Source organism: Fringilla coelebs (assembly GCF_963513975.1).
Source record: "Fringilla coelebs genome assembly, chromosome: 3".
NCBI classification, from domain to species: domain Eukaryota; kingdom Metazoa; phylum Chordata; class Aves; order Passeriformes; family Fringillidae; genus Fringilla; species Fringilla coelebs.
Window position 1 is genome coordinate 54664803 of NC_140030.1, and position 22038 is coordinate 54686840.

At 42.6% G+C, this 22038-nt stretch overlaps 1 protein-coding gene across 2 annotated transcripts in view; it reads left to right on the forward strand.

Moving 5' to 3' along the window:
* The first annotated feature begins 19932 nt into the window (after positions 1 to 19932).
* L3MBTL3 (L3MBTL histone methyl-lysine binding protein 3) overlaps positions 19933 to 22038 on the forward strand; it is a 75759-nt gene continuing 73653 nt past the window's right edge. The window contains exon 1 of one of the 2 annotated variants that reach the window (XM_084202135.1): positions 19933 to 20095. The gene's annotated coding sequence lies outside the window, so the exon portion shown is untranslated. Of the gene's footprint in view, positions 20096 to 20720; positions 20834 to 22038 lie in introns of those variants that run through there. The other variant, XM_084202134.1, reaches the window with a different exon arrangement.

A 22038-nucleotide genomic window follows, 5' to 3' on the forward strand; every position in this document is an offset into this window, starting at 1 on the left:
TTCAATGAATTGAGCATTTGTCTGTGATCACTGAATAGGAGGTTGAGTACAGATGCATACAGTAACCCAATGAAACATCCATGTGTATTTATATTTTTGACAACTACAGTGTAAGCAGACATACCATTAAGCTCTAAAACATGATAAATGTTGTCATCTAAAGAATTTTTACTCAATTTCAGTGCTCCTCTGACATTAAATACAGCTGATATTTGTCAGAAAACAAACAAACAAAATTGCATTTATGACATCTCCAAAATGCATGTCAACAGCTCTTTAGTACAACTCCAGTTTAATAGAACTCATTATTAAATGGTTTTCTGCTTGATAATAGCTAATGGCATCCTAATATGAATTTCAGCAGCCTGAGATCTTCCCTGAATCCAATTTCTTACACCATATTACGGAAGTTTCCAACATTTTGGAGATTCCTCTGTCAATTCAGGATACTCTAAAACTGGAGGACCTGTGTTCATAGCTGACCTTTTGTCACTCTTTGGGTCCTGTCACTCACTGGGGCCAGGTACTGCTAGCTATTGGCATGCCTTCTAGACAGACTGACATCAGCTGGTTCTTAAGTATTAAATCTCCATCATTATGGAACAGGCTCTCAACAGAAGTTAAACATGCAGGACTTGTATCTTTTTACTATCTTAAAATGAGGTCTAGGAACATTGTATTCTGACACTGGTTTTAATGTTTTTTTAAAGTTTCTTATTAAATTTATGGAAATCCTGGTGCAGAGAGAAGGGCAGAAGTCTTTGTCACTTTGAGTCTGAAGCAATTATAAAAGGATAATAGCATTTTTCTATGTCAGGTGCATTTCCTATGTCACAACACATATGGTATTAATAGTCAAGGAGTAGTGTAGTAACAAAGGTCATTTAAGTACTACAAGCAGATAAATGTCCAGTCACTTTTAAGAACAACTGAATTAACATTAAAAGTAGGGAAAATAAACCCACTCACATAAATGCATAAGTACTACCAGACCACCCACCAGCAAAAAGTACATCTTTTTTGCATTTCCTGAGCAGACTCTGGTAGCTGCTTTGGGTTTGGAGGTATGGCATTTGATCTCTAGCTGTGACTAGTCTTTCTATTAGTAACTCATAACCTTAATACAAACAGTCTGACTTGGCCATGTCATTGCTTTTCCCACATAAGCAGCTGCAGCTCCATCGCTGAGACTACTCAGGTAGGGGCAGTTTGACCATGAAAATTTTCAGGAACAGCATTTTTTTAATCCCAGAGAGATATTGACAGGAGCAGGAGATGGGTGAATTAGAAGGTGTCTAATCATCAGGATGTTGTTCCATCTTCTTTTATGTAAAATGCTACAGGTGATCTATATCCAGTCACACTGTGCAGAAAGTATTAGCACAATTGGGAATGCTTTTGTTGGACAGCTTGAGTCAGGGTATTTTTCCTGTCTGAATGTACAATTCTGGGTATACATACAGTTACCCTTTGAGGCTTCAAAGTAGTTTTTATGTGAAAATGCATATTTTCATTCGCCTCAGTTGATTTAACACATCCCGCTATTTAAAATAATCACATTCCGGTTTAAATTGCTGTCTGTGCTCAAAATAGCTGCCACTAGATGGCAAACTGATTGTGTGCAGCCTTCCACACAAAGGGAACGTCTCTGCTGTGTGCTAGGTGACCAGGTGAACGTATTGCATCAAATTTATCCCGCACTGATTCCGTTGAAACCAGTGGAATTACACCAGAGAAACAGATGGCTCTTTAACCTTAGGTACTGAAATCGCCTACAGTAAGTAAATATCGCATTTGCTTCTGTTTGCTTGTTTAAATTAAGTCTGTTGTACTAAACCTTTTAACTTCACATCACACAGGAAAAATGCCAGAGTTCAGGCCCATCATTCAGTATTATGTATGTTCCATGGGACTCGAGAGATAGTGAGTGGCACATGCCAACAGAGACAAAAGAGACTTGGAAACCAAAATCCCTTTTCACATGTGCCCAGCTGTACAGCACCCGTGTGAATGCTCACATTTTACAGTGCCCAATCCTTCATGTGCCACAAATTTCTGATTTGGAGAGTTTTGCATCCATCGCTTCACACAGAGCCTCAGCTAGGGGCAGAACCTCTTATGATGTTATCCTTTCCTTTTCCCTCATAATTTTGTAATAGTGGATGGCTTTTCTAAGCAGCTGCAGCACATTTCCATACACAAGTGCTATTTGTGGTCACTTATAAAAACTCATTAACACATTAACATACTCAAGATCTTGTTTTTATCCATTTCACACCAGTGACACTTCCCTGTTGCTGTCATAATGCAAGGAAATAAATATTCTGTGATCTTACATTAGAGACAATTGGCATAGGCCTTGTGTCTGTTAGTGTACTTCTCTATTGTTCATTGGTCTGACATCAGCTGTCAGAGACAGAGATCCCTTCTAAAAGCAGGAGTTAGACAAATACTATCTTGCTTGCCTATTTTACTTCCCTAAAATTCAGATGTGTATATGTAAATGTATACCTAAATATTATGTTCTTGCAGTGCCATTAACTGATGCTGGCATCCCTCCTTGATAAGTTTTTATTTGAAATCTGAGCTTTCATATGTTATTTTGTGGATTAGCTTATTTGAGATTTAATGGTTGTTAAGAACAAAGGATCACCAGTGGTACTGTCATTTTTAAGGAAATAGGCTGGCAAATCTGACTTGGGATATCTTTTAAATGCTAGTGTAGCTTACTTGTACAACACTATCAAAAATAAAATTTGTGTTCTAATTTAATTTCTATTGGCATGGCAAACTGGCAGTTTTAAAAAATATGCAGAGGGTTTAGGACATATCAGAACCTCAAGCAAAATTCATACTAAAAAGATTTGCTTTAACCCAGTTCCTGAGAAAAAGCGTAGTAGGTCCACTGGGCTGGCTGAACAGGCGTGCAGGTCCCTCTGGTTTTGCTAGGTCTGTGTCCAGTGAAGTGATGTTTATTGCCACCCCCCAGAGGCCTCAGGGATAGGGTAGGCATCGCCCTCTGTGCGCCTGTTAAACTTCAACTGCGCAGTAAAGCAATCATTGCCATGGGATCTCTTGCACAGGGCCAGCAGTCGTTAGCCAGAAAGAATCAGCACGGCATTTTCCTGCCTCATGAGCAATTAGCAGTGTGCAAGCAAGCTATCCCAAATTTCTTGGTAGTCCCCTAAGGGCAGAGATAACCAGGCTGGGATATGGGACCTCGGGCAGAACCAATTCATGCTTTGGGGCAGTGTGCAGGATCTCCCCTTTTCTTGTCCTCCGTACTGTGTAACCCTTATACATGCAGATTTTACCAGATTTGGGGGTGGAAAAGAGTTAAATTTGCCAAACACTACAGAGGACATTTTCTTCCTGTGTTGTGTGAAGTGTGGTTCATCTTCTGAGATCACATCACCTATTGGGCTCTCAGATCTTGCCAAAGCCTTGGGCACAAGTGTTACCTTCCATGTCCTTTTTTTGACTGTGGCCAACAAATCTCTTACTCTTTTGGGCACTGCAACCTTGTTCATCTAACTTAATAGCTTAATTTTGAACAAAATGCAGTAACAGGTCTGGCTTAAACCTAATTGTATCCTACAGGAGCGAAAGCTACAGGGTCTAATGGCTCCTTCTGGCTGTAGGCTGTGAAAACAAAAGATCATACCTGCTGGAACTTGCAACGTCACCTTCTTGCAATGCCAAAACCAATGTTTTCAGAGGTTTTAGCCAAAATGCCAGACCATTGACCTGAAAATACAGTTATGAATTTTTCACTTGCAAATTAACTACTCTTGAAAATTTAGCCCCTTGATAGGCTTTTCTTTCATGTAGAAGGTAAGGGAATCCAGTTCTTGCATTAAATCATCCCTTTTATGGTTTGAAGGAGCTCTTTTAAACAAAATTAAATGAATGTTTAAAAATATATTTAGTGTCTCAGATTTTTTTTTAATTTCATGAACTTGTTTTCAGTACAAGACATTGTCTCGCTCTAAGGAAAATTGCTTGGAATAAACTCCTGCAGTATTTCAGATCTGTAATTCAAATGCAGTGGCATTCTCACAGTGCAGAAGGCTGAAGTCATTTTTCTGTAACAGATTGTTAACTTTTCTGATGAAAAAGAAATTTTTTTTGAGGTTGTAAGCATACATTCTCATACACTTTTAAAATTAAAAAAAATCCTTATTTTTGAGTGACCTTTTTAGAAGGGGAAGGATTGTCTCTTTTATGCTAACATTTGTATTAAGAAACAGAGCAGGGTCTCAGGAGTTTTCTTATCACTTGCTTAAACTTTCTCTGTGGAATTTAGGAGGCCTTAGATTTCCTATGCATCTGCCATCAGTCTACAGTTATGTGGAAGAATAATATTTCCTGTAGTATGAAGTTTTTTGGTTGTTTGGGTCAGAGGAAGGTGATATGAGACCTGTTAATGCAAGGTGCCACATTGCATATGTTCACAATGGAAAAAAAAGAAAAAGAAAAAAAAATAGACAGACTTTAGCAAATGACAGGTTCTAGGTTAAGTTTCCACCATTTGATACCCTGAGTATTATGTTTAAATTCGTCTGTGCTTTTTGCAGTTTTGATGCATTTAGTGAATTTCTTTTTTGTTTTGCCTTTTTTTCCTTTTTTTTGGTGTGTGTGTATTTGTTTTTTCTAATTGCAGCACGATGAACTGTAAACATCACTTCAGGACTAGGGGTGGCCTGAGTTTGATTTCAGCTGATCTGGGCACACTTACAATTTCCCTCATGCAGCTCTTTGCTTTCAGCCCTCTAGCCTGAGAATTTGCACTGCAAACTGTTGTGCTGTTAGGCACTCATCTGGGTGTGCAATACCTGAGTCACTAAAAGATATAAAAGGCTCTTCTGAGTTCCATCCTCCCATGCTACTACAAAAAATATTCCTTTTCTAACCCACGTTTTTGGCTCTGTATCTTCCTCCATTATCTGTCATTTGATGAACTCTGCTTGGGTATGAAAAAATCACAATCTGTGTTTCTTGAGCTCGAAAATAAAATTAATACAATGCTTCAAACTATTGTTCTGTTGAAATTAATTCGTCTACATGATATTCTACTGTAACTCCAAACTGTACTCTGGTTTCTGTCCAAAAGTGGAGGTTCTATTTTAGTTACAAAGCTTAACCACATAGGTTTTTATTCAGTAAATCCAAGATACAGTGATTTTCTCATTCCAAGGCTGTTTATTTTTTTCTCCTTACGTACTTAATTCAAGAGCACAGTTGACCCTTTGAGATGAATCACAAGCTAATCAAAAAAGTGCCAAAAGCCCTGTAGGACTGAACTGGATGTGCAAGTTGAAGCAAACAAATCCATGCAGTTTTGCATAAATAAGAGAGTTGTTTATTGAAATAGTCAACTTGAAATATCTCTGAATACACAAATTAAATTACGTTTCTCTATTTGGAGAGTTATCTGGACCTGAAGAACAGTTTGAGGTGAGAAGCATTAACTGCCATAGAATGAGAAAGCCAAAACTTAAACTCAAAACTATTCTGTAATATCCAGTGTCCAATGTGCCAAGGACACACCTTCTCAATCCTTTATGTCTGAAGCATTGCTCCAGTAGAATTCAGCTATGACTAGCCCACAGTATTGGAAACTAGTCCTCAGATCTTTGGGTGGCTCTCTGAAAATGAACAATTAGTGACCATCTGGAAATTACTTGTTTAGCATTATACAAAAACTGTCAGAGGCAAAGAAAGAACCTAATTTTCAGCATCTCCATGCAGGTGGCTTTCCTTCTAGCAATCCACTGCTTAATGCGTTTCACACCTTCTGACTGCCAGAGTCAATGAAGCAGGAGCTTTGTAACCTTCAATACATAACCTTGTGGAAACCCAGAGGAGATTTCTTATAATGGGGTTCCCGGAGTAAGGCTGGGTTTCTGTACAAGAAACAGTCTATCATCATGCCATAAGAGTGTATCATTATGCTTGTGCCCAAGGGTTCAAATTAAAGTTTCAAAAGCAGTGCCAATGCCCACATTTCTTATGTGCTACAAGTTTACATTTAACCTTGCATTGATGCTTTTAAATGCTGTTTTGTTTGTTCTTTATGCCTTTTACCATGCTGTCTTCTTGCCTACCCAATTAGTTCAACTTAACCATTGACCAGCTTCTAAACCACAGGTTAGCTCTCTTGCACCGTTTAATCCCTGGTAGAACTGTGTTAATTTTTGACCTCTTCCCTTGGAACCTTCATCTAATTCTCTTCCCCAATTTGTCCTGGCCCTTTGTTCAGCTAACCTCATTCCCTTCCTTTGGGCACCATGGTTGTTTGTCATCCTCTAAACCTCATCTTCCACATGAGCTCCCAGTCCCAGTCTCCTGCATATATACTTGGCAATTCATTGTCCCACCCTCTTGCTCATTACACTCCTTCCATTTCTTTCTGCACATTTATAACCACTAACTCCTAAATTTCACTTTTGTCTACACTGCATTCAAATTAATTTGTTTTCTCCTCTGTACCTTGTCAACAGAGAGGTCCCTGAGAGGCACACATTTTTGTGGAGCTTGGCTGTAATCACAGGAAGAATTAAGTTACTGCAGCCTTGAGTGGGTCCATAGCAGACAGACTTTTCAGAATTTTCAGCTAAATATCTAGCTAGTATTTTCTGAACACTTGCATAATGAAATTTTTTGAACGTGAATAGATTTAAAGAGGAGAAGCATGAATAATTCTCTAGCATAAAGCTTGTCAAATTTAATATTTTTACCTCAATAACTGGATGGAGTAAAAATTTTAATGTAAAAACCCAGAACATTTTCAACATGGGCAACACGACACAACTTTTGTCTACCCCCTTCCTCATAAAAGCTTACATTATTATATCTGTAAATTGAGAAACAAACAAGAAAATAATAAAGCTAAGAAAAAGCAACTAGTAAGGAATTTTTCAGCTCAAAACTCATTTGACAAAGTAACTCTAAGAGCTGTTTAGAAGTGAAAAATGTTGGGACATCTTCACTACAGACTGTGCTATCCAATTCTGTAATACTATATACAGTTGGAAGTATAGTGTATTCATTGTCTCCAGTGGAATAAATTCCAAGGTGCCAAACCTCAAAGCAACTTCAAGGTTTTGTGCTTAAAGAGATTAATAATATTAAAACAGAAATGTATGCCTAAAAAGTGCCTTCCAAATACCTGTTTACCATCCTCACAGAATTACTCAAGGCTAAGGCCAACCTTTCCAGCAGTTTGCAAAAAATACAGTGTTTATGCTATAAAAGAAAACTCTTACATATTTTGATATATGTAATATTTATATGTATAATAATGATGAAGTCATACTCCTATCTGTTTTAATTTAGGCTGCTCCTCACTCACTTAGATCCAGGTTTCTTAGTAGCTATTCCAGACAGGTCAAAGTGGACTCTTTTTTTCATTTAGCTTCTATTCATAGGAATGAATGATTATCATATTGAAAAAGCAAAATGTTTTCTCACCTTGAAGATCAGAACTGCTGATTTTTAAGCTACTTGACATGACATAGAATGACTTTTATTTTTACCTCAAGATATCTGAATGATATAATCTAAATTTTCAAAGGATTTAATCACTTGCCATCCGGTGCTTGTCACCACAAAATGTCCTGTGTGACTCCTTTGATGTATTTTCCTATCACAGCAGTGAAGAGCTGTCTGGAAGAGCTCACTGCTCAGGCTCTGCTGAGTCCAAGAACACCAATACTTCCTGCATTGGATCTCTGGGTATCAAGATTTTACTCTTTCTTTTTTTTTTTTTTTTTTTTTGCTTGTAAAAGACCAGGTGATTCATATAATAGCCTCACACTCAAGGCAGCATGTGTTTGGACTGCCAGAGGGGTATGGGAGATGTTTGGAAGTGATTCCTGCCAATGGGTTTATCAAAAACTACTTGTGTATTTGCTTGCTGGAAATAGTTACTAGGCAGATGAACTGCAGGCTTCAGGAGTCAAAAAGGGAGATCTTCGAACAAGCTACTTATTTACCCATTCCCAGTGAGCTCTCTGTGGCCCACAGCAGCTTTTATACATGGATGACAGAGACATTTTAAGTTTGCCATCTGAGTCTACAGGCTCTCTTCAGTTCCGTGGGATTGGAGTGACTGGGGTGGATGAGTGGGGATGGGAGCTGGCCCACAGCAGCTTTTATACATGGATGACAGAGACATTTTAAGTTTGCCATCTGAGTCTACAGGCTCTCTTCAGTTCCGTGGGATTGGAGTGACTGGGGTGGATGAGTGGGGATGGGAGCTGGGGAAATCTCCCAGCTGTGCATTCCTGACCTGGGTAAAATTCAGCTGCTCCCTCACAAGCTCCACAGTTGTGCAAAGTCTCTGCAAGTTGCCCGGGCTGACATTATGCTGCATCACACTGGGTGAGCTGTGAGGGATGACCAGCAAAGGAACATTTGAGCTGACATGGTCCCCCAGAACATTTGGAAGTTGAGAACAGATATAGCCAAGGAAATTAAACTTTTGTTATGTGATCTGCAACTTAATACCCCTGCTGTTAAATGGCCCTCCTTACATTAAAAAAAACCAACATGTGAACTCCTATTAAGACTTTGAATCAATTGATTTATTCCTTTCTGCAGTTTGAAAATTATGTTTCAAACCAGATTTCCTATGTTTTCTGGTTTCCAGACGTGGGATTAATTGCAGGTAAATTTTAAATCAGTGCAGTGAATGGTATGCCCTGGTAGGATGAATCTGTCAACAGGATTCTTACTTTGCTTATAGGTCAGTTTTTGAAATGTTTCCTTTCAGGAAGTTGTTAGTTAAGGTTTCACAAAGCTATTGATAGGAAGCCTAATAGGAAAGATCTGTGTAAGATCAGATGAATCTCTATTGATCGCTGGGGTCTGTAGAGAGAGCTACACTCAACAGTTTTGTATAAACACTACAGTGACTTTGTTTAATTTCTTCAATGCACATAGCTCTGGTCTCAGAGATCAGTCTTTCCAGATGCCAAGTCTATGTAAAACACAATGACTTTTATTTTACTGAACATTCAATGTCAGAGATATTTCCTGGAGTTCCAGGAGGATCCACTAAGCACATGACATTTTGGCTGCAGAAAAAATTGATTGTTTTTAGACTTGGGCAAAATTTTCAAAATGATATAAAGGTTTTTGAGCCCAGTTCACATTGCAAACTACTGCCCTATTGATCTCTGTGGGCTTTTGACTGACCAGTCACTGAGTGGATTTAGAAGTGCATTTTATCTTCTGAATTTTATTTTAATTGTAAAAACATATGTAAAACCCACACCATTGCAGTCTCACACAGATACATAGAGAATAAGGCAGTCACATTGTTTGAGGGATCAGTGCCCTATTGACTGTAGTGTTGCACTTATTTTAAAGCATCAGCATTGCTACCTAACCCACTAAGCCCCTGAAATATTGGTGTGATTTCCCAATCTGTCTGATCTTATGTGCTACCTGGACTAATCATCAGTTGTTATGCAGAACTGATCTTCTAAATATCTTACTGATCTTGAACTACTGCAAATTTCTGATGTAAAATTCTTTTTTAATTCAGTCCACTTTGGAACAGAAGCAAAAAAAAAATTGTTTCGATGGTACCAGTACAAGATTACCTTGTGCTCTTGGTTAATTTAAAGAGATGTGGGTTCTACACCATGGAGAATTGTTGGGTTTGGCTCTTATTAACAGTCAGCTGTAATAAGTTTGAGTCAATGCACACTGAAATGAAACTCTCTCAGCTAAGCTCAGGCAGCAACTGGAGCCTATGTTTGCCTCAAGTGGCTACTTTTACACCTGTGTTAATGCAGAGAAGCTAAGCAGTGCAAAAAAACCCCATTTTTTTCTCATTCTATGCTGTACTTGACTGGTTAGATTTATCTGTTACTGGTTAAGCAACCAGGTCTAGGCTGCAGAAACATACACACACACCCTTCGTATTGGGAACTCCATATTTGAGCTAGACGGAGCCAAATGCAACAAGGTTAGAAATGGTTTTCATTCTATTTCCCTATTTTCAGTGATTCATTACTTAAAGAAGTATTTTAGGCTGAAATTTTCCACACTTAGCTTCTACCAGCATTTATTTTTCACCTGTTAGAATATTAGGGAGCAGTTATGAAAGAATAGTGGAGAGAATTTCTCTGTTATGAAAGAATTCTTGTGACATTAATAAATAAATAAATGCTATAGACAAAAAAATTAAGAATTTAAAATAGAAATTGGCATGGAAATATTCATTACCTTGGAGTTTATCATGCTCTTACTGTGAAGAAAAATAATTCTGAGTTAACTAAGCATTAAGGATTTGTAAGTTGGCTTTGAGCGCCAATAACGCCAGTTATAGTTAAAGAAAGTTCTTGCTGTACACAGTCTGTTGGTTTAGGAACAGATATTGCTTGATAAAACTACTCTGTGAGAATTGTAAAGTATTAAATATTCACAATAACCATGTTAAGCTTCCATCTTTTAGCTTTGAAGAGAACTACAACTTAAAATATTTGGAATATACTGTGTCAGCTTGTGAATTTGCAAGCTGTGCAAGAGAGGGGTGGCAACAGCAGTTGTAAATACACATTGGTTTGAATTCCAGCCGAGCACCTACCTTGTCTGCCACGCACATATGCATGTGTCTGTTTCTATAAGCATGTCTTGACATATTAGCTACTACAACAGGAGAAGCAGCATGTGCACTAAGTTTATATAATGTTTCTTATCCTATTTAAATCTGCAGCTGCTGATTCCCTGATGTGTGCAGAACTGTGCTCAGTAGAGCCTTATTCTGATGGGTTGGAGTAACCTAAACAAAACTGTACAGCACTGTGGCCTATTCCAGAAAAAAAAAATCCTAATTTTGCATAGTATTACTTGCATGCAGCTTCTTCTTATTCTCAAACCATGTGATCTTATACCAATCTTCTGATACTAATGCAAACCATGACACTCAGGCCTGAATACTCATCTTCACTACAGAACAGAACTGCATCAAAAGAGAAACAGTTCATGTTTTGGCTCACATGAATGGAAACCAGCATATAAGACAAATATAACATGGCTTTCCTTGTATGAGTCCATTTATATGGGTGATTTCTGCCTTCAGGAAATGATTCAAGAAATAGCATTTTATTATAATATGATCCTGTTGTTATAGATGTGGGTCAGTCTATTTTTATGTGTGCTTATATAATGCAATTATTTGTCCCCAGCTGAAACTTGGCTTACATTCCATAGAGAAGAACAACCCTACTAGTCACCAAAAGATTAAGTAGTTTAATATAAATAAATAAATATATATATATAGAGAGAGAGTATATACTATTCTTGCTCATTAGGATATATTTAGGTGGTGTCTCCTTTTCATTGGATTGATGCTTACAATTATCTCGTCCAAAACAGAAGTCAGAAATATTACGAATTGAAAGATATCATCATAATATGTAGGAGACAGCTTTTGACCAATATTTCTGAATTGAGAATTGCAATTCAGATATTTACATAGGCTGTAATGTAAGGTGCCCATCTGAATTCACTGTACATTTAATAAAAGCTATAAACCTTTCATGTACATCTTTGAGTCCCACTCTAAAGGACATTCTTGACTCCACTGGCTTTCTCTAAAGCCTTAGCTCCAAACTCAGCACATAAGAGCAGTGCCATAAGTTAGCCATTGAGAACAGCTCCAGGTGAGATTTGTGCCTAGCAGTACACTTACACAACACCATCACTGCAATTATTTCTGTGAGGTGAAGAATATGCATGGTACTTTCAGGATGAACAAATATATTTATGAAACTGCTACTTACATCCATGCTTCCCTGGATGAGTGGTGAGAGGCCAAGAGACTTTCTCTTTGGATCCAGAAAGGTCTGTCATCCATTTTTAGCCAATGATCCTAAAGTCTGCTGTGTTTTCTTGGAACTTTTAAATGTTCCCTGAGAACTCATCAGCACCCCCAAATGCAGCATTTGTGCACTGCAAATCTAAAACCGCTTCAGTTTAAACGTCATTTTTCCAGTTTAAATATTTGGAGGTTATATAAAGAAGGGCAGATGTGCTTCTCAGTACAGTACTCTAATGATATTAATGATTATACAGTTGATGTTCCCATGCTGCATCATTTTCTTTCTAAAATTTAAGGCACAGAGGATTTCGATTTGCAAGAATTCCCCGGGGGTTAAGAAGCTAGGAGGGCTTGATGTAAAGTGCCACGTGAAGCTTATCTTGGAACATGTGAAAATGAACCCATTTCAGCAAAAGTATCTTTTCTGAAGTTCAGTTCCTCTTGAATGCTTAAGAGCATGCATCAGTTCTGTTATCAGTGGATATTGAAATCAAATCATGTTGTGGGAAACTGCAAATGTAAACCAACATGAGTTGGTTCTTCCACAAATAGGCACCAGCCTGCACAGACTACTAACGTATACAGTTCTGTGCTCAAAGCAAAAAGAATATCCTGCCTGCTTTGTTGTGGTAGCCAGGAGACCGAGTTCTCCATTGAAACGTGTTTGTCGAACCTTGAATTCTACAGCAAACAGGTACTCCCACCTCTTACTATTGTCTGCAATTGTTTTACTAAGAATATTAGTTCACACTTGTCATTATTTTCTAGATAATAAATGAGATTTCGGCAGATTGATTTCCTAGCATGAGGAGTTAGCACATAGCTTTAAAGTCCAGAACAAAAACTCCCTTTTACTGACTGAAGCTACTCTTTACATTTACATTTACATATTCACTTACATATATAGATCAATGAGAGCACAATGCCCACTATGCCAGCACAGGAAATGTATGAGTTGACTCCACAAAGCCTGATGACTCAGGATCATTGGCAATGGAATATAAATTTCTCAGAATCTGAATAGTCCTTTCGTTGTCAGTTGCAGAAACAGGCTCCATTAATATTCGCTGTTGCTCGTCAAAGAGGGGAATGCTATTGCTGTGTGTCCACATGACAGAACAGCCCTGGAAAAATGTTATAAAGGACTCACTTCTTGTTGTTCTACGTGGGTTGTTGGACCTCACAGAAAACAGGAGATGCTTTGTCTGTTGCTTTAATTGCAGTCATGTTTGGCAAGCCTAGTGGGTACCTGCTGCAATCATAATTCTGAATTCTCAGGTAAGGAAAAACTCTTATCAACGTCCAAAAAAGCTTTGTTCAATGTTTGCTGCATTTCTGGTTTCCTTCTACTGCCTTTAACTGTTGGCATCCGGTTTTTGCATTAGCCTCTACAAGGAGAGATCTGTTTGCTCAGAGAAAACCTCTGCATTATCCCACATACATCAAGCATGTATTGCCTGGTACTTGCAATCTGACACCACCAATACTAAAAAATACAGAAAAAAAAAAGGTGTTATTTACTTGTTTGAACACACTAATAGATAAAAAGTTTTGAAAATAAATAAAGAAGAGTCTGCATGCCTACTTTGAGTCATTTGCTCTTATGTCTAATACAAGCAATATTTGGGATTCTTTCCTCTTCATCTACTGCTGGACCAATTTATATTTTACTAGGAATGTCCACATGTGGCTGTGAGTCACTAAGTCTGACACATGTTGCTCTGAAATCTGTTCTATTGCTCTCCAGGGAGAGCAAGTTAGAGCAAGTTCTCACCCTGCCATTGTGTTTTAAGGACCTTGGATGGGACTTCCTCCTCTTTTCCCCATGCTGTCAGGCTTTGCCGTCCAAGCAGACCCACAGGATGAGCTATTTATTCACTTCCAGATATTTTTCAGCAGCAGTTATAGATCTAAAAATTCTACAAACAATTATTAAAATAACCTCTGCTTTTGTTGCCTATTTAAACAGAATTGTTTTCCACCTAAGAAGTGAAGACTGCAACCCTTTCTCATTCAGCTTCTGTTCCCGAGAGTGATGTTTATTCTGTGCTGCCTCATCAACTTGCCTTCTTTGTGCATATTAAAAATACAGCCTTAGCTCTCAGAGTGACTACTAGCTTTTGGATGACAGGCATGGAGTATCCACCTGAACAGAGTGTCCAAAGTAATGCTCTGCTGCAAGGCTGTTATAATCTTATGTGCAGTTGGAGTCAAAACCTTCTACTATGGGAAATGATAATGGCCCTCATATGCAGAGTGTGCCCACATACCTTAGGAAAGAGCATGCATGAATGCAGTTCTGTGCCAAAAAAAGCCATGTGGTGGTTACCCTCTTACCCACTCATAACCACGATATTGCTCATTATTATCCCTTAAAACTACATCTAGGAAACTCCATTTTTGAAGACTGCAAATCTCCTGTTACTTCCAGCTTTGCCTGGTACAGGCTCCCTCCCTTCTTCCCACTTTCTCTTCTTGACCCACTTACACTCTGCCCCTTTCCATACCACTTCTCCTCTGTGGTGTGTCTCTTTTCCTACTACCCCCTCCTTTGCTCTCCCTCAGGACCTTTGTTCTTACCCATTTCTTTTGGCCTATCATCCATTCCAGACCACACAATCTCCACTGTATCTTCATACCTCTTTCTCTGGGGCCACCTCCTGCTTCCTTCAACTCATTTAAGATCTGCCAGTGCTCCAAGCCCTCCCCCAAAGTCCAACTCACATGTCCAAGCTTCTAACTTCAGCCTTCTTCTGGTTTAAGAGTCCTCATCAATATTCCTAATTTGCATTTTACTCACTCTTGCAAATTACTTTTTCTGCTTTTACAACTCATTATTCTGGCCCAATGCTCCCAAAACCCTTAATATGCAACATGGCTCTGATTCGTTCCTGAACTGACAAACCCATAACTTCCCTATCTGCCTTTGAATTTCTTTAGGATGAAGACCAACTCTGGAAAGCTCTGTAGTCTTGCAACTTTATGAAAGCAGGAATTTTCAAAGGCTTTTTCAATGTCTCCAGAAACAAGCTCTCCCAGGCTGCTCCTACACCTACATCCAGGGCACGTTGGGCTGAAACCTCTCTAGAAAACACTGCAGTTTCTTTCAAGTACTCATGCTCAAGTTTTCTTCCCAGGAAAAAAAGACTGTTGCCCACCCAAGCCTCACTCTGGTAGTTGGGATGCAGTCAGGCAGGCACACAGTTTAGCATGACATTTGAATCAACTTTGATAAATATTCTGGGATGAGTGGAAAAATCAGTTGATTCAACTGATAATAAGTCAGTCATTATTTCTTAACATCGGTGTGACATCAAGTTCTCTGGACAGGGAGACAGTACTGCTGGAATCACCATGGACCACAATATGCTTGCTTCAATGGGAAATAACCACATACACCTTCTCTCTTCATTCCCAACTTCTTAAAGCTTTCAGACTTCCATTTTCCTGGCTTAGAGCTTTACATAACATATACAATTTATTTTTTTCCCCAGTGATTGCCCTCAAACCCTCTTTTCTGTCCTCCAGGTTGGGGAAGACTCACATGACAGACTGATGACTGTCATTGGTGGGAAAGGACACACAATGAGCTGCACAGGTTACTAGAAATGTGATAAAAAGTCCCATGCAGTCTATTTTTGATTAACAAGGCCATCTTTAAGGCATGTTAATCTGTATCATAGAAATCAAGATCTCAGAAATGTCAGATTATTTGGTAAAATGTAAATACTGATTCTCTTTTTCTCGGTTTATGTAGACACTTGCTGAGGAGCCATTAGATCACACAAACCCAATGTGCAAACTGAATGGATAATGTACATTACTTTACTCTCACCCTCTCAAATGGTACTCAAGATTTGGATTTTGGAAGCTATGTATATGGATGTTCATGCACATGCTCTTAGAAAAATAATCAGTATTTGGCTACAGCACAAACACCTATTCAACGAGTTACAAGAATACTCAGAGAGAGACCAAATTTAGCTACTCCAAAATCTGTCATTAAACATACTGCCAAAATCATATTAAATGCCATACTTACATATAGAAAACAAGTGTTCGAAATTCTCTGCCTTTGGAATACAGATGGAATTCTAGTATTAAATAAAATGGCAACAGAACTAATGTTTAAAGAGCATATGTGAATAATGTTTAATCTATTTTTACTCAATAAATTTTATTGACAAAATAACGGGTTTATTATACATCACGAGCTGACACACTATGATTAGGGCAAGGATCGAAGAAGAGACAGAGAACAGAAGGTACCTTTATTAATTTCATATGTCCTTTTATTTTAATCAAAGAGTTATCCATTTGATCCAATTAGGCAGCTATGTGCTGTTTCAAATCCTTGGTTTCAGTTACTACTTCCAATATACATCCTTCAAGGAGCTTTCCCACCTGTGTCATCATTTTCTGTAATGGGCTAACGCTCTTACAGTCACACATATGACCATGTTTCCCTTTAAGATTTTCAGAAAAAAGGAACAAAGTCTTTTCAAGCATAAATAAAATAATGGCAGATTACTAGTTCAGTTGTACCCTTAGAAAAGTATTTTCTTAACAGGGTATGTTATACCGTCCCCCAAAACATCAATATCATCTGGAGAATAATCAGTACAGGTCAAGCATCCTAAAGAGTTTGAAAGAACACCAAATTGCACTATTCTTTGAGTATCTTCTGCAGAGCCCAGCTAATTTAATGCTACAATAGAATAATCTAGTTCTTTGGCAACTGTCTGACTTAAAACATTTCAACAACATTGAACATTGGGAACATTGGGAAATAATTTTCAAAAAAGTGCTGAATGACTTCAGTTACAGTTTATTCTTTGTTTCTAACACATAAATTTCCTCAAGTAAGAGTTCACTGGTGGAAAGTAGGAATTTTCTCATCCTTCACTATTTTTTGCATCTGTGTTTTAGAAGAGTTAAAATGCATGTTATCACTAATTATTACAATTAGGTTAATACTGTTTTCTGTAATTAGTTTCTAATGAACATATGTTTATTGATGAAAACTGCAGCCTATATGCAATGCCATTTGAGCTGAAGGGGTATGAGAAGTCTCATCATTGCTCATAATAAAACCACTATAATGTATTTTGCTTAGGCACCAAATCTGCAAATACTTCATTATGAGCTCCTTCTTACTGTTGTGAAAAAAATTCATTTAAATAGACAGAAATTGTGAAGATAGTATGGTAAAAGCCTCATTGTCTGAACTGTTTGAACATGGGCATAGTTTAAGGGAGCACAGTTGTCAAGCTTGCTTCTTAAATATTCTAACACACGTTCTGAAGTAAATACTCTACTGAACAGGAGCTGAGGCTAGCAAGTCTTGTCAGAGATGGAGCATCTCTGTCTCGTGTCCAGCGCAATGCTGTCCCCATCATGGGCATCAGAGGGTAACATAGTATGCATCCATAATACCTAAAAGGTTGTACTTAGTCTTGTGATTTGTATTTACTTCTATTGATATTCAACTGACACTTATTACTGGCTGCCTATTAGTATTTATCATTACTTCTGTTCTAGTAATTTGGGCCAAAGTTGGAAGTGGAATTGTAGAAGGGCACATATATAAAAGCAAGACAAAACTTGGTCATGGATCATTAATGGGATTAACAAAAGATGTATTGAATTTTTGAGTTATTTTAAGAGATAAATAATTATACGCCAAACTATCAAAAATTCAGAATTTACTTTGTCAGTTTTTTTTTTAGGACAGAATGACTTTAGGGAGATGCTGTGTGGTCTGAAAAAAAATAAGGATTAGTATAATTAAGATTGTGTTCTGTGCTCTTTTATACTTTGCCTCAAACTGCATGTGTGTATATATGATATTTTCAAAACTGTGCATGTATAAACCGTTTTGAAAATATCATATTTACATCTGATCACAACCTTCCATCCTCCCACTTTCCCAGTACACTTAGGCCTCATTCAGGTCTATGTTGTGTAATGTTCTTTTGCTTACAGATCTCCTTGCAGGTGAAGTCCATCCTGGGCATTCCCATGAAATAACAAGGGCCTTTAGTTTTCACTCTTTTCTGAACCAGGGACAGAAAACGAATGAAGACGATATTTGTCTTTAGGAATACAGGGCACCGATGGAGAGTATTCAAGCAGGTGGCACATCTGAGACTAGTTTTATTTTGTGAGCTGGCTAGGTTGTAAACGAGACGAGGCCCATCACAAGGAATGTGTCCATACCGAACGCACCCCGTATTTCGGGAGCGCAGGAGGAGCCTGGCCGAGCGATGCCTGGCTCAGACCCTCTCCTCGGGGGATCCCCTCGCCGGCCGCGGCGAAGGGCAGCCCCTCTCCCGCAGGACCCGCACTTTCCTTACTGGCGCCCAGCTGTTCTGCCTCTGCCCCAGGTCTGTTCTGCGCAGAGGATGGGGCCAAGAGCCACAGACAGGCTTTCCCGGGTTCCCCGGCGCCCACCACCCAACCTCGGCAGCACCTGGCGGGACCCTCGAGGACCGGACCTCCCCCTCCCCGAAAAGTGCAAGGCGTTATTTTTGAAAGCGCCCAAAATAGCGCGCGACTGCTGCACAAGTCTCCTTATTATTCCTCCAGCGTCGGCAGTAAATCAGGGGGAGGATGCACCTCCGCCGGAGCCCTCGTCGGCAGCCGCGTTTTCGGTGAGGGCGATGCCCGCCGCCGGTGCCGGCTGCCGGGTGCCGGCTGCGGGCGGCCGGGGCGCAGCGGCAGCGCAGGCGAGGGAGGAAGAGGAGCCGCGGCGGCGGCGGCGGCGGCAGTTTCCCCTTTCCCCAGCCCTGGCTCCGCGGGCGCATGCTCACTGTGCCCGCAGCCCTGGACCATATTTGTCAGGACTACTCGAGAGACGGAGAAAGAGAGAATTTGGGGGGGTAAGGAGCGGCGGGTTCCGATCTGATCCGCAAGCCGTTTAGGGAGCCGCGATGGCAAAGGCTGGTGACGGGTTTTAATTTTCCCCCTAGGTGAGGATGAAAGTTAGAGAGAGCGCGAGAGATAAAGGGAGAGACGCACCTCCTCTCCCTCCCTTACGAAACGTATCTGGGGAAGGGGAGGGGGGCTTCTCCCCGACCACCTCGAGCAGAAAGGATGGAAGTTAATGCCGGGTAAAGTGGGCAAGTGACTCGCAAGTGGCTGGGGAGCGGCCGGGGCACCGGGGATCTCACTAAATCATAAGTGTACGAGTGTGAAAGAGGAACAAAAGAAAGAGAGAGGTGCCTGGTATTTCTTTTTCTCTTCCCAAACACATGAAGGGAGTACATGTATATATATATGCGCTGTATATTTATATACATACACAGGCACGCACGCACGTATGTGTATGTACATATATATATACACGGGGGAGGGAGCTGTGGAAATGTGTTTGGGGGGGCCTTTTTTTTTTGGGGGGGGGGAGGTAGAGGGTTCCGAAGGGAGGGGGAAGGGAAGGGGAGAGACATTTTGCAGACTTGCCCCACCAATGAGCTTGTCAGTTGGCTCCATTTAATGACACTTACGGGGCACCGCCGTGCTGTTGGGAACAATGTGATGCGGGTGCCGCGGCCGGGCGGCGGGGGGAGAAGGTGGGGGGGCACGGGTGTGCGTGTGAGCGCCGGGCGGGGAGGGAGCGGAGCGGAGGGAGGGGGCTCGCTGCCTCCCGAGCCCCCCCTCCGCAGCCCCGGCTCTTTGTTCGCACAGGCTGAAGGACGGGGAGAAGTGCGGGCTGCGAGGGGGCAATGCGCAGCGGAGAGGGGTGCGAAAAAGGGTTTTTTGGTCGGAAGCGGCGAGAGGTGGCGGCTGCCGGGATATACCGGTTGAATGTGCCGTGGGTCCCCGTGTGCGAAGGCCTCTACCAGCGCGCAGCAGAGAGTTTGTATTTTCCGTCGCTCCTGCACTTTGTGTGATTGTGTGCGAGAGATATTTAAAATATAATCATCTCCCAATTTCCGCCATTTTGGGGAAAGTTTGCACACACATACACATACAAAAAAAAAAAAAAAGGCAAGCTTGTAGCAATTTTTTTTTTTTTTAAGAGACGAAAAAAAAAAAGTCTTTTGCTCGAGTGCTCAGTTCCTGCCTCTGTGCGGTGCGTGCGCCGCGCTCGCTGCGGCAGACATGTGAGGCGGCGGGGGAACGGCCCCTGCCCGCTTCGGGCTGCGTGCGGCGGCGGGGGCCGGCGCCTGTCAGCGCCGCCGGCTCCGCGGGCCGGCCTCGGGGGGCTGCCGGGGGCTGGCCCCGGGGTGCCGGCGGTGTGTGTGAGCGCACATACACGTGAGTGCGTATTTTGCCGACGACGGGGACAGGGAGCCGGGGGGGGGGGAGGGGGGGGCAGGCAGGGGCAGGGAATAGGACGCGGCTTTTCTGTTAAGTTGCGCGCTCTCGCCTGAAGTGCGGCCGGGGTGGGGGAGCGGCCCCCCGCGCACACGCCCGTCTCTCCCTCCCCGTCTCCGCAGCCGGTGCATATAACAACAGGATATAGGCACACTTGTTCTCGCTAGCGCGTCTGGGGCGGTGATTTTTCGGTGGGGGGGGGGGGGGGGGCGGAAAGCGATTTTTTTTTTTTTTTCGGGGGGGAGGGAGCGGCGGCCGACGGGAAGGCGCTCCCGCGGAGCGGCCGCCCGCCCCCGGCCGGGGCTTCGGAGAGGCTGCCGGGGCTACAGCGCCCGGGGCGGAGGGCGCCGCGTCGGGGCCGCAGCGGCGCCCGCTCCCCACCCCCATGGTTTTCCCCCCTCCCCGTCGGAGCGGGCGCACGCGAGAGCGTGAGAGAAAAAGTTGCAGCGCGGGGCCGGGCGCTGGCGGCTGCGGGGCCGGGCGGGGGCGAGCCCTCGGGGGAGGCGGCGTGTGCCGGCCCCTCCCGCGGGAAGGGGTGACTTCTCTGCCGAGGGATGCCCGGAGATCGGCTGCGAGCGGCCGAGGAGCGAGCCCCCGCAGCCCCCTAGAAAAAAAGAGAGCTCGCCCCCCTCCTCCTCCTCCTCCTCTGCGCTGGGGGAGGGGAGGAGGGAGGAGAAGGTAACATTTTTTAAAATTTTTTTTCCTTTCCACTCGGAGGCAACCTCCTTTTCCCGGATCCCGGTCCCGGGGGGTGGAGGCGAAACGGGGGGGTGGGAAGAAAAAAAAAAAAAAAAAGCGAGGGACCCGGTAAACAAGCAGAGTCCCTCTCTCGTTGTGCAACTTCCTCAGGAACACTTAACACCCAGTTCCTCTCCCACCCCCGCCCGCAACGCGCTCGCCCCCACCGCCGCCCCCTCGCCGGGGCAGGGGGGCACTCTTCCCCCGCTCTGTTTAATTGCCCGGGGCGGGGGCGAAGGATAAAAAGGCAAATTCGGGAGGGAAACGGAGAGACTCGAGAACCGCTTTCCCCGAGCGCTCCTCCCGAGGAGCCGGGCGGGCGCTTTTGTCTCGGCGGTTCTGCCCGAGCCTGGGGAAGACGCGGACCTGAGCCCGGGTTTTCTCCAGAAAGTTTCAAGTGCAGCAAAAACACGCCGCAAAACTGGCCAAGGAGGGACCTCTGCTGGTAGGCCGCGGGCTGCCGGCGCGGGGAGCGGCGGCCGCGCCCGCCGGGCCTCGCCGCAGCGTTCCGGCCGCCGCCGCGCTCCGCCGCGCCGGGCGCAGGGACCGCGGGCGGGGAGCGGCCCGGGCGGCTCCGGGCGGGCCCCGCCGGGGGCACGGCCTGCGCGGGAGCGGCGGGGGGCGCGCCCTGCGGCCGTGCCGCTTGTCCCGCTCCAGAGCGCGGCCGGAGCCCCCGGGGTTTTCAGGCTTGAGGAGCGGTGCGCGCCTTAGGAGGCCCCTGGAGATGCGGCAGGCTCCCCCGGGGCGTGAGGGTCACGGCCTCTTCCGTGTCTTTTAATTACCTGTGCTTTAGCAGCGCGGTGTAAAAGCTTTACAGCAAAAGGCAGCAGGAGTTACGTTTTTAGTTTTGTTCTATTTTCTTTATTTCTTCCGTATAGTTGAGTGGCACTGGACCGATCATTTTTGCTGTTTCTACTCATGAATGGATGCTCAGTCGTGGGTGCTAAAAATCAGGTGGTGAGCATAAATAAAGCTCATGATATAAAAAGTTCAGCCTGTGTCATTTTAGGAAATAGTCTGTGCTCAGGATTGTAACACAGTTTTCTTAGTGCAAATCTTAAAGCTGTTCAGGAACCAATGCTTTTTACCAAGAAAGTTACCACGTTCCCAGAAGTCTGTATGATGAACATCTGTACGAGACAAGC